The 12,553-nt window shown below is 40.3% G+C and overlaps 1 protein-coding gene across 1 annotated transcript in view; it reads left to right on the top strand.

Moving 5' to 3' along the window:
• Positions 1–12,553, top strand: part of CCDC102B (coiled-coil domain containing 102B) — a 544,870-nt gene that overhangs the window by 448,770 nt on the left and 83,547 nt on the right. The window contains exon 2 of the mRNA XM_082235272.1: positions 723–2,042. The gene's annotated coding sequence lies outside the window, so the exon portion shown is untranslated. The remainder of the gene's footprint in view (positions 1–722; positions 2,043–12,553) is intronic.

Below are 12,553 nucleotides of genomic sequence, written 5' to 3'. Positions count from 1 at the left end.
GGAAAGAAACGTCAACGAGGTTGTGACGAAGACGCAGTGGCGTAGCGTGGGGGGTGCAGGGGGGACGGGCCGCACCGGGCGCAACATCTGGGGGTTAGGGTTAGGGGGCGCAAATCCACGGGTTAGGGGGCGCAAATCCACGGGTTAGGGGGCGCAAATTACTTGCCTTGCCCCGGGTGCTGACAACCCACGCTACGCCACTGCGAAGACAACAAAATAGGAGAACCTCCCAACTCCCACCCACCCCCCCATTTTATCCGGAACACCCGGCCACTTCCCCTCATCGAAACATTACAAAAGCCTAATCCGTTCGAAAAACTTTAAGCGCCTTGGGGCGGTAAAAGTGTTTCCATTTGGTTTGTAGCGGACGGTGCTGTTTGCTTCTTCATTCGTTATGTTAGAAGGACATCTTGTGGCGCTGGCGGATGGTGCCCGTTCGGGTTTTTGGCCGCCTGTGATTTCTCGTCGAGCGCGAACTTTTGGGCCAGGCTCGGTTTTAACGTGGCTCGCATACTCCTAACATACTGCCCATTCCTCATGGCTTCCATCATCAATTTAATGTACACGCACGTGCATGAGATCTGAAAGCACAGCAATTCCAGTCCAGTGGAATCAGTCCATTGCAATTCCACCACTTATAGCTTACAGTTGTAGAGCATTGATTGTTGTACTGCTAGGAGTTATTTAGCTGGGTGGTGGGATGGCCCAAAGCAAGGATTCAGATAAGGAAAGTAAAGTTAGGCGGTGATCTTTTAGGTACCCAGTCTCAAGTCACTTATGCCTTGATGGATAAGTTCCAGAACTTTGAATCATGTCCTGAAACAGACAGGCATCCAGCACAGCTCCACAAAAAGTATGTGCCCTATAGCCAGGCCAGTAGTACCTTAGTCAAAGGCAGCTCCACCTACAACCCATTACAGAACTCCTGAATATGAAGAACAATGAGCCAAGTTATCTCTGTTCAAGATGGGTCATGGTAGCTTATGCAGTGCTTAAACTCAATTGATCTATCTTGCTTTCAACTCTGAAGTCTAGGTCCCACATTGCAGGTTAGATTTAGAAGTGAATGCTGGATTTGGAAAGAAAAAATAATCTGTTCTAACGTCCAAATGACATGTATATCTACAAGCAGACTTCCTAATACTTTCCCTTCAAATGCAAAACTTTTGATGAACCTCCAACAGGGATGCCCTCACTAATTTATGTAGACTCATAGACCTAGTGCAAGAATGTTCCAAAGGCTCTTAAGCTGGTACTGTTAAATCTGCAGAACAAATTTTGCTCCTTAGCCATATTGCTGCCAAGATGCCACCTTGAGAAAGTAATGGATGTGCTTGAAGTAAAATAAATTGAATCAAGAAAGACCAATTGAATTCAAGGTAGAGAGGATTGAAGGGAAGTTTTCATATGATTTATAGCTCACTTCTGAGAAGAAGAAGTAAGTCATGATTTAATGATGTCTCTTACTATCTGGGAAGAAATCCTGCTTATTTGAACAGTGTTTTAATGGATATTGTGTAACATGTCCTGGCATTTGTATTGCATTGCACATTGTAATGTATTTGATCTGAGAAGTTTTCTGTCTGGTCTAGTGAAAGTTAGTTAACTTGCTTGGGGCCTTAACGGACAGCTGTGTGCAGAAGGATTGGTGTTAGAATTCTCAGTATGCAGAAGGGAGATAGAAGCAGGAGTGGCCCAAGACATTTGGGCACCTGAGGCAACGATAAAGTGGCATCCCCCCTCCCCATCAGGGAAGAAGGAAAGAATGAAGATCTATATCAGGAACAAGGAATCTGCAGCAGCCCCTGTGGATTCTGTTACCTGAGGCAGTTGCCTCGTAGGTAGCCCAGCCCTGGATAGAAGATATGCATATTGTGATTGGTGGATGCAGTTTGAGAATTTTCAGTTGGACAGTGTGATTGGCTGAGTCTAGACTAGATAGGCCAGAAGCATATATATGGCTGGGCACTGGTCAGCAGTTGGAGTTGTGGGTATTCATGGAGTCAGCCAGAAGAAAGTGGGAGAGGATTGGAGAGGCAATGGTATAGTGTCTAGAGTGCCTTGTCAGTATCCCGTCTGGGAACGTTGTTTTCTGTTGTTAGCTTGCCAGGATATTGAATGTGACTAAGCACACAATGAATATTCATTGCCAAGTGAGGGCCTGATTTGGGCCTCTTTGTTGCAGCAGCTTGGAGTCAGTGCAATGAAAAAGTAACACTCCTCTGCCCCAACCAGCAGGACCTGGCAAGGCTTCAGATGCAGCAATGGCTATGTTGCTCAGATCAGTCACTGGGGAGGGTTAGGATTGCTCTTCCTATCTTACACCCTCTCTTAAATATGTTTATATAAACATTAATTTAGAAATAAGTTCAGTAAAGCCATTTTTAAAAAAAAATAAGTGTGTTTAGGATTGCTGTGTTAAGAGATCATACAGCCAATGGTATTTTATTGTTAAATGGAAAGACTATTACTGTTGGTTTTTTCAACTGTGCCACATTTTGCATGCAGTTAAATCATTTTACTTGGAGGGAAAGTAAGCTGTGGGATGTGTTTGAAGATGCATTAAAGTGATTTATGTAGTGCTAGCAATTGAAGCACTTTAGCTGAGTGGGTTTGCTAATGTCTGAAGTTCTGTTTTAAAGAATGGTTACCAGTGCACCATGACATTATGCTGAATCTTCAAAGTGTTATGTGCTACTGTATAAGCTTTGTTTTGCTTGATTTTAAAGGCAGCTTCAGAAGTTCAGAATGTACATCACTTCTTTATGTTGCCATTTTCACCAGTGTTCTGGTTGAAAGACTGCCAGTCATTTGGCCCCTAAAACCACATCAAACTCATTGTGATGCTTTCTGAGATATTTTAATATATTTTTAATCCACATTGGTACAGTAATTGCATACAATAGCTTGCATTAATAGAAATTATTGTTTACATAGCTCTATACTGTAGTTCTGTATGGAGGTTGCAGAGTTTCGAAAAATTGAAAGGAAAGGTGCGAGACTGGTTTCATTATGCCCAAATTTTAGAGATTTTCAAAAAGGACAAAAAAATTGGTTTCCAGGTGGAAAAATCAAAATTAGAGACAGAACTACTTGAACCCAAGACGAAAGTGCTTTCAAGAATGTATAACTTGTTGCTTAAATGGAATACACAAGATGAGACAGTTAAATCAGCTATGATAAAATGGGCACAGGACATTGGGTACAACATTATGTCTGAAGACTGGGAAAGGTTGTGGACCACCGGTATGAAATTTACGGCATGTAGTGCCTTAAAAGAAAACATTATGAAAATGGTATACAGGTGGTACATGACTCCAGTCAAACTTGCAAAGATATATCATTTGTCTGATAATAAATGTTGGAAATGTAAGGAGGCTGAAGGAACATTTTTTCACCTCTGGTGGACATGCCCGAGGGTGAAGGCTTTTTGGGAAATGATTTACAATGAGTTGAAAAAGGTGTTTAGGTACACATTTCATAAGAAACCAGAGGCCTTCCTCCTGGGCATTGTAGGCCAGAGAGTGTCAAAGAAAGATAGAACTTTTTTTCTATATGCAACTACAGCAGCAAGAATTCTTATAGCCAAATATTGGAAGGCACAGGAGCTACCCACACTGGAAGAATGGCACTCGCAGCTGATGGACTATATGGAATTAGCCGAAATGACATGCAGAATCCGAGACCTGGGAGAAGAGGCAGTGGAAGAGGACTGGAAAAAATTCAAGGACTATTTACAAAAACATTATAAGTTATATGAATGTTGAGAATTTGCTAAGCTTTCGGGAAAAACATGCTTCAGTATTGAGATTGGTGAATGATGGAAATTAAGTTATGACTTTGAAAAGTATAAATTGCAGAATATATAACTAAATGAAAACACAAAAACATACAAAATAAGGTTTTAATTTGCTGTTTATTTTTATTGTAAAGAAAGCAGGGGATGGAGGACGTGGGGAAGTCCAGTTGATTATGAAAATTGATTTGAAAAAGTGAATTTTTCTTTTTTTTTCTTTTTATAATTTCTTTTTCTTTCTGTAAAATCGCTTTTGTTGTGTTACTGACGATGTATTCTCACCCTGGAAAAAAAGCAAAAAAAAAAAACTATTATAAAAAAATATATATACTGTAGTTCTGTAATTTATATAGATGCCAGTACTACTGAGATTCAGTTTGATATGGCATGAACAAGCTTCAAGGTCATTTATATGTGTAGATGTCTATGATTTATCTGGATTTTTAAGTGTGAAATTGCACACAACAGAAAACTTCCCAGGCTTCAATAATTATTATTTTTTTAAGAAACAAATTTTTTTTCCTTAAGAGAAAAATGTAAATCTAAGGAAAAGATAAAATGTTTTATTGACTTTTTGAAACAATGCCCGCATGAATATGTTTCTGCGACTAAGAGCAGTTTAGCCATTTACTTCCATGGATAAAGAACTAGGAATTAGTGATGAAACACTTGGATTACATGGACAAATAGGTATTTACTGCAGAATAACAGAACAAGTCAATAACTAAGGAGTGAAGCAACAGCAACCACAGAAAACTATAAACCTAAAACTGGTGGTCTGTGTTGCATTTTTTTTAAAGCAAACATTTAAAAGTGAAGAAGCTTCTGCACAGTAACAATGTAGTTGGTTAGTTTTCTGTACTTATCGAATTGCACTTGTATGGCAAATTAGTGAAGTGTTTTCATGTCGTATACTTGTATAAGACTGTAATGGATAGACCAGGGATAGAAAGCTTGTAGCCCTTGGCCTAATTTCATATGACTATCAGACTACATAACAAGGGGAAAGGGAATGTCAAAGAGAGGAGAAAATAAGAGAATTGTAGAAAGGTCACTACCCAGTGCCCTGAGCAAATGTGACTCTCAATGGGGAATAAAAAGACCTCTTCCATAGACACCCTGGAATAGACACCGATTGTGATCCTAACATACTTGTTGATAAAAAAATGTCCGAAGCAGTTATTATTTTCACTCATAAAATAAAACAAAAGGGTCACAACTGCATAGAACTTTGTAAACATGGATGCAGAGCTGAGACTTCATGAGAAATCTGGCAGAACATTTATTCTACAGTCCAGAAAACTACTTTTGTGCCAAATCTGCTGAAGAAAGATTTGTGATATTCTCTGTGAATGCTCAGGGAGTCACTTTGAAACTAAAATGAAACTTATGTTTAAACCTTCCAGTATCCAACTGAGTTTACCAAACTCAGTGTCCTCTCGTCTGACATTTAATCTATAAAACACGAAGTTTTGCTGGCTTGTGAATGAGACTGACAATGTCTTGAGATTTTAAAATAAAACATGTTTAGTACAGTCATCTTGAAATTGTCCAAGCTGGCTGCAGATATATCAGCACCCTGCTGTTAGCAGAAAAGGGGGTATCAAGAGATATTAACCATGTGGAAAGACTGAAGAAAACCAACTGGAGAAACCCTTTACCATCTGTGCTCCTTTTCTTTCATTTTGGTGGGAAAAAATACTTTATATTCTTAGTGGGCACATAAAAATGGGCACATAAAATGAATTCTATCCATTCAATCTCCCAGAATTCTATTTAAAGTTGATCCCTTTGATCAAAATGTGATATATGTATTTTTTTAGAAGAGAGATGCCTCTAGTAAAACAAAGTACATTATATTATTATACATTATATTATACATTATACATAGCCAAAGTACCCCTCTTGTACTTTCTGTTCCATGCAAAGGCATATGCCACTGAATTTGCTTTGTTATAGCCATCCAAACTTCAAAGATATTTTAAAATTGATGGTGGTCATATAGGTCACTGAAAAGCAGTACTTGGAACACCTACATAGCTAGCTTGCAAACATTTGAAAAGTTTTAATGTTGTGGTCTGCCCTACACATGCCCATCGTGCAAAGCATTAATTTCTTGGAATGGAGTGTCCAGCTGCATTTGATTTGTTCGGTGTGTTACTGTTCTTCGGCATGGTAACTGAAATAGCCTGTGGTGTGGTTAATTATGGGGGAGGGGAGCTTACCTGTTTGGTTTTCAGTCCACTCCTAGGCTGGATCTGCTCTTCAGATGACACAGGAGACTCAGGTACATTTACAAAAGAGTCCATTGTGGATCGAGGGCCCGACCCCGCTATGTGAAATAAATACACAAGGACACGTGATATAAGGTTAATGGGCAAGAAAAGGCCACAACTTTATTGATTACAGCAGTGAAAAGGTATTGGCTTAGGCATTGGATGACTATAGGTGGTGGGTTTATTCAACAGTAGGTGGAGCCTGTTGATGCTCATCCAACTATAGGCTCACCCCCTGATGTCACCGAGGGTCGTGCCATGGCCTCCCGCCAAGCAGGCATCGGACGGAATACACAACCGCCAGATTCCTTTAACGGAATAACCCACGGTAGATAGCATAGGCGATGGCCACACCTAGCCCTTGACACAGCACAACACATGAATCCATTGCCTAACCTATATACCAATACCACAAAAGTTGTGACGATTGCTACGAGGTAGGCGAAAAAACCAAAAGGCCTAATGCCAAATGGAAAAATTCCTACCAGGCCCCCCAGCCAACCAGGGCGACCAACCTAAGGTCCATAGCAAGGCCAAAAACCTATACCCTGAGCTAAATGGGAGTGGAGGGTGGGTGACTCGCTGAGGGACGACGACGAATGAGGAGGAGGCGGAGCTAGCACCACAGCATTAAGCTGCTACACACGCCCCCCGGAGGCACCTGGTTGGCCACCTCTGGTGGGCGTGGGCGCCAGCCAGGTAGGAGGGGAGGGGGCTAATGCCCCCTACCAGGGGCGGGGCTCGGTCTCCCGCCCACAACCACTCCCCTCTCTTCCAGGGAGGAGAGTCCATTATTACTACCAAACCTAAGAAGGTTCTAAGGAGCCTCACAGCCCCCTGCCTCAGCTCTGATCTATTGAGCTCTGATCCTGACTTTGGGCTTCTCATGTCTGTGTGGTTGGCCACTGTGAGATGACTATGTTATGTTAATTTTCTGTTAAAACTTCACTCGTCCTTGGGTTTACCCCGCAGAGCAGAGTTAGAGAGTGCGGAGGAGGAGATACAGGAAAGTGGACTTTATTCCATTCTCACATCAACTTAGTTGAATCATGTCCAGTAGGTGGTACGCATGGGATCACTCATGAAAGGAACAAATAATTGCATTTAAAAGTTATGTTGGGGGTGTGATTTAAATTATGTTTCCGATTATTTATGAAATTTGCCTCAAAATGAACAATCCATAGAAACTTTGAGGAAGATATACATTAGAAAGTTTATTTGGAAGTGCAATTCATTACATCAAGTGAGTTTTCTTTCTATTATATTCCTGACCCTCTGAAGCAAATTGAACTCTATGGGAGTTTTTGTGGTGGCGTCAGTGGGTTTTGGAGGAGTAAGTCAAATGCTGAAATTGTACCATGATTGAGATTAGCCTATAGAATAAGTTGATACCAAATATGTTTCTTAACTGCTATATACAATAGTTTTACCTCAAACATTAATCTAATTTTTCTTTGGAAAGCAAAATAGCATCTGTAACCACTAAAGTATGTTTGTCCATTCTTCATAAAGTTGGCAAAAAATGTTGCACTTAACATTTTGGAATGATAAATCTCGGCATATGTGCTATCCCATTAGTTTATTATTTTCATTTGAGTGCTTGGCCTGTAGCCAGAAGATAAGATAGTTGCCAGAATGCATATATCACACCACTTAAATGCAGCAAACTTAAGCATTTCCTGATCTAATGAACAGTGCATTTCTGAATTTTTTTATTGATTTCTGCATAATTATAATAGTGTGTTGCAATATCTAATTCCTTTTTCAGTGATGCATGGCTAAGGCTTCAAACATAAACATTCACTTTTCATTTTAAACCTAACTTGTTGCATTTACTAACATTTTAATTTTGTTTATTATGTTTTCTATTTTTAACATTTGAATAGCAATGAAGATCACATGCATTCCATTAGTCTATGAAGCCTTAACAAAGACAAAACAATTTATTATACATACCCAACAGGTCAAATGTCTTGTTTTGGAGCAGATGGTGGAGCGTGTTTCTAATATGAGAATTTCTCCAAAAGATTACATCATCCCACCCAGCATATTTTCCTTAAAATGTGCAATGTGAGGCTTTCTCCAAGATTCATGAATATTACCTTAATTATAGTATCACACAGCAGGTGTTTTTTTTTGGGGGGGGGTTGATCCTACTTTTAGGATCTTAATCACTGTAGTCTAATGAGTTGATTCCTAGGTTACTTTAATAAGTGATGCTAATAAATGATTTAAATTATAGTACTTAACGTGGTATCAGTACATAGAAACAGGAAATGAAAAGGGTGGGTTGAAATTTGTTACACCAACATGGAAATATTTAAGACAGTGTGTACAAATAACTGATGTCATATTGGCCATGGGCCGTAATGTATAAAACAATGAAAATACACACGTACTGCATTTTTTAAAACTACAGTGCAGAAATAGAAACAAAACAGCTGCAAGAAAGTAACTATCATCACACTTTCAGTCTACTGGCAGTTGTATGAGCATCCAATTTTCTTTGGCAGCTTTTGACTGAAGATAATACAAATTTGACCTCTGACAGGATGTACATGGGATGCTGCAGACATGTCTCACATATGTTTAATCTCTTTACAACCTATACAGCTGTTGTGCCATATTGCTTTAGCTTTTAAGACCCTATATTGCTGCAATAAACACTTTGCTTTCTGAGAAATTATATCATTTTTGGAGGCAGAGTGTTGAAAAAGAATTGTCAATATTTTCCCTACGGTACTTTGCAAGATAACTTATTGTCGCCATGTATTTTCTTCAGTGAAATCCTCATCTTTGAACACTTGTGGCACATGGTTTTCTTTCTTTCTTTTTTCTTTATGAACCGCAGTCCTAAAAGATACTAGTTGCTCTATTCTGACAGTTGCTTTGAAGTTGGAATCTTGTGAGCTATGGAAGCAATTGCACATTCTCTTTGTTTAAGGAAAACAGTGAGAGTACTACTTAAGAGTCCAGTTTCAGTTCCTCAGCCTGACGGTCAGCAAGAAGTCTGCATATGCCTTCCAAGGCTGCATGTGCCTCCCATCTGAATGGGTTTTCAAGAAAGCTGCTAGGCTCTCTGCCAACTTTCCAAACCCAGTTGAGAGCTGGGAGGCCTTGGGGGAAACAGAGGGTGTTCAGGATGCACATATGTACTAGAGGGGAAACTAGTAGTGTTTTTGCCTGTTTTGTACCCACTTTTAGAATTGAAGATTTTGTTTGCTATTGTGGTTTGTTTTAATGCTGTTGTAAGCTTGTGGCGGGTCAGTCTGAATGCTGTCCTGATTCCCTTCCAGTTCTTAGGATCCTAGTAAGGGTTAAAATCTGATAAAATTCTATTGCTGAACCAGGCAATCTTAAGACAATGACTTTAGCTGGCCACTTAGGCAAAATGCTTGTTGTTGTTGTTGTTCAGTCGTTTAGTCGTGTCCGACTCTTCGTGACCCCATGGAATAGAGCACACCAGGCACTCCTGTCTTCCACTGCCTCCCGCAGTTTGGTCAAACTCATGTTAGTAGCTTCGAGAACACTGTCCAACCATCTCGTCCTCTGTCGTCCCCTTCTCCTTGTGCCCGCAATCTTTCTCAACCTCAGGGTCTTTTCCAGGGAGTCTTCTCAGTGTGGTGTAGTGGTTAAGAGCGGTAGTCTCGTAATCTGGGGAACTGGGTTCACGTCACCGCTCCTCCACATGCAGCTGCTGGGTGACCTTGGGCCAGTCACACTTCTTTGAAGTCTCTCAGTCCCACTCACCTCACAGAGTGTTTGTTGTGGGGGAGGAAGGGAAAGGAGAATGTTAGCCGCTTTGAGACTCCTCAAGGAGAGTGATAAAGCGGAATATCAAATCCAAACTCTTCTTCTTCTTCTCTTCTCATGAGGTGGCCAAAGTATTGGAGCCTCAGCTTCAGGATCTGTCCTTCCAGTGAGCACTCAGGGCTGATTTCCTTAAGAATTGATAGGTTTGATCTTTTTGCAGTCCATGGGACTCTCAAGAGTCTCCTCCAGCACAATGCTTAGCATAACCAAAGAAGTTGCTCAGTGCCACGTGGGTGGGCCTTTCCCCTTTCCACCTGGCTGGCAGATAGAAGAACAATAGGAGAGTAGTTGTGTGACAGCTGAACTAAAAGCAGGCTGCAAGCCATGCTGGTTGGGGCCCCCCTGTTGGATGAGCAGGGTATAAGTAAAATATTATCATCCTCATTGTTATGCTTGATCGGGTCTGGATCCAAGGCTGTGACTATGGGAGAAGCAAGACCTTTTGGATAATTAATGCTGCAGGGAAACCGCCCTCCCCCCCCCCCATATTATGTTCGGGTTGTATATATGTGTAAATAAACAATATATCATAAAGACGCAACAGTCTCTTCTATTCACACTGAACATTCCTTGGAAAAGGAAAAATGATCCTATTATTTATTTATTTGTTGTTTTAGCTAAAATATTTAAATTTCAGTTCAGTAAAGGAATGCCACGTTCAACTTTACTCTAAGACAGTGGTGGAAATTAGCTGCCAATAACAAAATAGCAAAATAGTCTTTCCAGCTGTAGTCTGTATTTTCTTTCAGTTTTATCATGCAGATAAACTATAATGCCTCCTAAGGACCTATAATTTACCAGGGAACGTGATCAAGTGTTCATGTAAAGGGATTTGGATTTAGTGACCTTCATAGTTCATAAGGAGAATAAATTCCAAGTTTTAATTCCTTCTAGACTAGTTCTTCCCTCTAGGATTAATATGGACATTGCCTGAGGTCAAAGGTTAGCAATGTGGTCTTCCTGTATTTGTTCTGAGGATTGACTGTTTGTGCAAAGCTCCTTTCTGTATAGTTTGAGTTTGGCTTAATCCCAGTTCAATGTGGCAGTTTTGCTAGGGGTGTTGTGGAGGTGGGCTAGGATGGCAGTTTTGCTATCTCAATTTTAAATTCAGTATTAACTTAATTACATCTCATTTCCTGATTCCAGGGATCAGGAATGATAATTTAGCACCCTGCTGATATTTTACTCTTTGTGTCCTGGGTTGTATAATCCCCATGGGCAGGGCTTTTCTTCAACCAGAACCCGCCGGAACTCAGTTCCGGCACCTCTCAGGTAGGCGCCATTGGTCTTCTAAGAAAATAAGTGTTCTTGGTGAGTTCCAGCAGCTCTTTTTCCAGAAAAATAGCACGGAGGATATGAATGACAACTTCCCTCTCTCAAATTTGCTCTCATCTGTTTTTGCTTCTAATTAGTCTGTCTCTCTCCAGCTGATGGTCCTTCACTCTGCATTGACTTCAGCTTCTAAGTAACACATTTTAAGCTCTGCACATCTACCTCCCATTTGAATGTGTAGAGTCACTGGGAACTTCCCAGTATCCAGATATTCAGGCAAGCAACCACATTAACTCTGTTGCAGTAAAAATGAAAGCTACAAGAGTCTGGTAGCGCCTTACGTTCCAGGAGAAGCTTTCGTAGGGGAATAGATAAAATCAACAGGTAGCGAAAGAGTTGACATCTTTTCCATATGAAAAGCACGACAAGTTAAATGCACTCAGGTTCAATAAACACAATAAACAATGTTTCAGGAAAAAAAGAAAAGCAATGAGACCCCTTTCAGGAGAGCAGCAATTATACATCGATGAGTATGTATCTATTTACGTGCACATTTACTAAAAAAAAACACCACAACTAAGGCAAAAAACTGTTCATAGCACAAATCTATGTGAGGGCTTGAATGGGTAGACTGATGGAAATCTGCTTGAAAACCCATTTTAATTGAATTTCTTTGATATCCCTAGTAGCAGCAAAGATAAAAAGACAATGCATGTGCAAATTTATTGCAGATCTGTCCCCTCTTTGATGAGTGGGTCAGAGGCCCATTCCACATACAGTGTGCTGGGCCCAGAGAACCCTGGTGACACTCCTGTCTCAGACCACCACTCAGCATCCTGGTTTCTCTGAACTAACCACAATTCAAATAAGCCACAGTATTCCACATATATGTAAGTGGAAATTGTGGTTTATTCGAAACCGAACAGGGATTATTTCAGTGTATATGAAGGAATAGGAGGGAGAGTGCACAACCCCAAAGCTATAGACTCCCACTTTAAACATCTGTGCTGGTGGGCCCTAGGCTATAGTTTGATTGTGGACATATAGATTCTTATTTCTTCCTTTAGATTAAATATTTCCAGTTTCAAACTTTGTCAGTGTGGGAGGATACCATATGATTGTAATTACTGAAATATGACCAAATAAGCCACTATGATGCAAAATTAGAAGCTACATTAATCTTTTGAGCCAAATAGTTTCCCATAAATTTTATGTTGTAAAGGGATTAGTACTCAAAGCAAAATGATTTGCAAGACTGCCCTTTGAAAAGGTTCAGTTTTGTAGTTATTCTCTCCACCATGAATGAAACGAAAACATAAAAGCAATACTTAGATTCAGTCAACCAGAAATTAGTATTATGTCTGAGTTGCTGTTGGAATGAAAACGGGAACTTTGG

The sequence above is a fragment of the Podarcis vaucheri genome, assembly GCF_965113315.1.
Source record: "Podarcis vaucheri genome assembly, chromosome: 8".
Taxonomy (NCBI): Eukaryota; Metazoa; Chordata; class Lepidosauria; order Squamata; family Lacertidae; genus Podarcis; species Podarcis vaucheri.
This window is presented reverse-complemented; position numbering and strand designations above follow the sequence as displayed.